Here is a 4,311-nt window from a genome sequence, read left to right on the forward strand (position 1 = left end):
GGGGTAATCAGAAGCAAACACTTTTGAGGAGGGACAGGGTCAAAGGAGAGAATAGAAAAAATGGGGGGCAGGATAGGATGGAGGGAAATATAGTTAGTCTTTCACAACATGACTATTATGGAAGTGTTTTATATGACTATACATATATAACTGATATAGAGTTGCTTGCCTTCTCAATGAGGATGGATGGGGAGGGAGGAAGGGAGAGAATTTGGAACTCAAAGTTTTAAGAACAAATGTTAAAAAGTGTTTTTACATGCAACTTGGAGATAAGATATACAGGCAAAGGGGTATAGAAATCTATCCTGCCCTATGGGAAAATAGAAAGGGACGGGGATAAGAGAAGGGGAGGTGGTGATAGAAAGGAGGGCAGATTGGAGGAAGGTACATTCAGAATGTATACCATCTTGGAGTAGGGGTAGTGGAGAGATTGGGAAAAAATTTGGAACTCAAAATTTTGTGGAAGGGAATGTTGAAAACTAAAAATAAATTAATTAATAAAAAAGATAAAAAATAATTTGACCTGGCAGATGTGCTGAAAGGTTCTTAAAGACTCTCTTGGGTCCTGGGCCCAGATTTTGACAACTAAGAACTATGTGACTTTCAGCAGAAGGACTTTCTGGACATATCTGCACAATTAAGCTAGTCTATCTACGTGCCACCATCTCTCTAAAACTTCTGTCTGGATCCCATTCTGTTTTGGCTCCTGAACTAATTTTTTCCTTCCCTCTCCATTGACAATTTTCCTTCTGTCTACAATAGTTTTCAAATTCTTATATCTTTCTTTTTTTTTTTAGGCAATTGGGGTTAAGTGACTTGCTCAGGGTCACATAGCTAGTAAGTGTCAAGTGTTTGGCCTGTGGCTGGATTTGAATTCAGGTCCTCCTGACTTCAGGGCTGGTACTCTAACCACTGCACCACCTAGCTGCCCCTAATTTTTATATCTTTTAAAAAAACCAAAGTTATCGTCATCACCCCCACCAATTCTTGAAATTCAGCTAGCTATCAGTTAGTAAGGAGGCCTTTGGGTCAAGAAGACTTGGGTTTAAATTTGCTTCTGACAAGCACTGACTTTGAGATCCTGGACTTAACCTCTCAATGTGCCAGGTAAGTCTTTAAGACTCAATTACAGAGCAGACATGGATCTACCTTAACAAAGGAGTTCACTGTGAGTTACCTATGCTCATGAAATCACAGATCTGATTTCTAAAAATTAGAAGAATCATGTGATCATAGATTTGAAGCTGGAACATCTTGGAGGCTATCTTTTCCAATTCTCTCTTACAAATTAAGAAATTGAAGCCCAGAGAAATTAAGTGACTTGCCCAAAAAGTCATTTTAAGTGGCAGAGCTGAAATTTGAAGCTAGGTTGTATGATTCCAAATCCCAGTACTCTTTTTACTCTTCCCATGTGCATGGAACTGTGTGTGTGTGTTGGGGATGAGGGGACATGCCAGTAATAACCTCAGTAGAACAATACCTTTTAGCATCATAATAGCATATCCAGGATGGCCTGGGTTCAAATCCTGCTTCCATCCCATGGTTGTCTGGGTGACCTTGGATAAGTCACAACTTTTCAATGCTCCAGCCAGTTAGTTCTCTAAGATTATAAATTGTAGAGTAGGTGACAACCTGAGTTAGTAGAAGGGCTTTCATCTTCTGGGATTTCCCTTATATCAATGAATAAGGCAGCTAAGTGGCTCTGTGGTTAACTTAGAGTCAGGAAGATCTGCATTAAAATTCTGTCTCACATACGAACTAGCTGAGTGACCCTGGAAAAGCCACTCTGTGCCTCAGTTTCCTCATCTATCAAATGGAGAAATTGAATTTGATGGACTCTCAGGTCTCTTCTGACTTTAAATCTATGATCCTATAAGATCAGGGGTCCTAATTATAGATTTAGAGATGAAAAAGCTCTTAAGAGTTCATCTAGCCCAACCCTTTAGCCCACTGAAAGAGATCCACAACTGCTCTGTAATTTTTAGAGTTGCCCGGGGGTTAAAGGATTTGCCCAGGGTCATACAGACTGTCCTTGACAGAAGCAGGATTTGAACAAATCTTTCTCAATCCGAGGGCTGTCTTTTTATCCACTATATTTTGCTGCCTATAACCTCTATCCTGTCAATTGACCAATAAGGAAAATGGAGTCCCAAGCAAGGAAACATTTGGACATCTGAGAATTCTATCCTCTCGGCCAATAGAAGGAGGCCAAGGACAAGCGTATCTAGGGCCTCAGAATCCAGGAGCAGGGCCACGCCCCTCTTTGATGGTAACAGAAACCCTTCTCTGGAAGAGCATTAAGGCTGTGGGATGGTCAACGAAGCTGGAGCAATCTGAGGCAGAAAACCAGGCAGCAGCGTGGGACTGAGTGGACTGAAATAGATGTGCCTAGGATTGAGTTGTCTCTGCAGGAGTGGAGGGTTCTGATCGATGTCAAGAAATGACCAACACTACGCAGCCTCGCAAAGAGGGCTCCTCAGATTTCCTTTCGCAGTACGAGCATATCTGTGTGCTCCAAGGCATGGTACCTCTCCCAGCGGTGAGGACCAGCCTGAAGTTGGGTATGCTGGGCTTTAATGCTGATCGCCTCCGCTTACTGGACTGGGTGCCTTTGCTGAGCTCCCTGAGGGTCAACAAAACCCTGCCCTCTGTCTCAATCAGGAGCACCTTTCAGCCATCCTTGCAAGACACCAGGCTTGAGAAGCGTAAATCCTATTCGAGAAGGCACATCCCGCCCATCACTACGAAAGAAGTCACTCTTCAGTTATGTAAAGCTATCAAAGGCTGCTTAACCACATCTACTGCTTTGACCAACCTCGAGTTTCAGGGAATCCTTTTAAGAGGGCGAGATATAATGTTCTTAGCCAAGGGATTGAATAAATCAGCATCCCTGGTACACCTCTCTCTGGCATTTTGTCCAATTGGAGATGTAGGTTTAGAAGTTCTCTGTCAAAATATAAGGGGTGTACCAACCCTGAAGACTGTAAACTTCATTGCGTGTAATCTTACTTGGCGAGGAGCAAAGCATATGTCCAATGTCTTAAAATACCAGGCAGTAAAAAGACAGGAGGAAGTTTGGACTGCCAATCTTCACAGCAGGAATGCTGATCTGGAGGGCATGGGTGGCTTGAAGCGAGTCACTTTCAATTCCAACCCACTTGTAGGTGATCGAGGTTCCCATGCTTTTGCAGACTCCATTTGTGACAATTTATGGCTGAGAGCCCTTGACCTGCAGTTATGTGGAATTAGCAGTGGGGGTGCCAAAGTTTTACTAGATAGTCTGGGATCCAATGCAACTCTGGTGATTCTGGATATAAGAAAAAACCCACTTGTTGATCATTCTTTGATGAAGGCAATTATTGATAAACTAAATCTTAATGCAAAGAGTAATAAATCAGAATTTAAGTGGTTAAGTTCTTCCTCTTCAAAGGACTTTTTCAAAAGCAAACAGAAAAGAAAAACTATAATTCTGGGAAGTGGTCGAAAAGGAAAAGCTACTATTCAGATTGGCATACCATCAAAGAAACCCTTATTGACTGGAAGAAGATATGTCCCAGCAAAAGAATTCTATGCCCCAGATCCACTACCAGGTATACCTTGGCGAACAGTGCAAGGGTTTTCCGCAGATCAAAAGCAGAGAGATATCGCTTTGAATGAAGCGCCAGGTTGTGTCACTTTTCAAGAAAAAGAAAATTTAAAGGGCAAGACATCCATTTGAAAGAAAGAGACGAGATAGTATACTTCAAAATAAAGACCCACATTTTGCCTTAAGCACATATTTTGTAAAAACAAGAGAAGAGCTATGGTGCCCTTATGAGAATCCTTGAAACTACATTAAAATGGGATATTCAAATCTGTATTGCAGAAGTAGAAATAATTACCTCTAATAATTTAGATAGTATTTGTTAGTTTGCAAGGACATCCCCCAAATGTATGACTAAGTCCCTATCCTTTTTTGGTTTGGTTTTTTTTTTAAAGAAGAAAAATAGTTTTATTTTTTTTTCTCCTAAGGTCTACCGGAAAAGTCTTATTAAACATGTAAATCCCCAGTAGTTATCAGGTGATCAAATAAGAATTTGTCATTTTTGATATGCTAAGCATTACATTCTGAATGTAATGCACCCCGAAGAGGGGACAACCTGGCCCATTTAATAATGCATACTTCATCTACAGTTCTGAGTACTATCCTTCTTCCAGCTATGCTATTTGCCTCAGTCATAGTCTTGGTGCATGTGGATCTCTAAGTACATTTTAAAGTAGAACAACAATGAGATGATACACTCCACAAAATTCATGAAGAGGAAATAGACA

The 4,311-nt window shown here is 41.0% G+C and overlaps 1 pseudogene; it reads left to right on the forward strand.

Annotated features, from left to right (window-relative positions):
- Nucleotides 1–2,440: 2,440 nt before the first annotated feature.
- LOC114047445 lies at nucleotides 2,441–3,718 on the forward strand (annotated as a pseudogene).
- The last annotated feature ends 593 nt before the right edge of the window (nucleotides 3,719–4,311 follow it).

The sequence above is a fragment of the Vombatus ursinus genome, unplaced genomic scaffold (assembly GCF_900497805.2).
Source record: "Vombatus ursinus unplaced genomic scaffold, bare-nosed wombat genome assembly UNPS02014787.1, whole genome shotgun sequence".
Lineage (NCBI taxonomy): Eukaryota > Metazoa > Chordata > Mammalia > Diprotodontia > Vombatidae > Vombatus > Vombatus ursinus.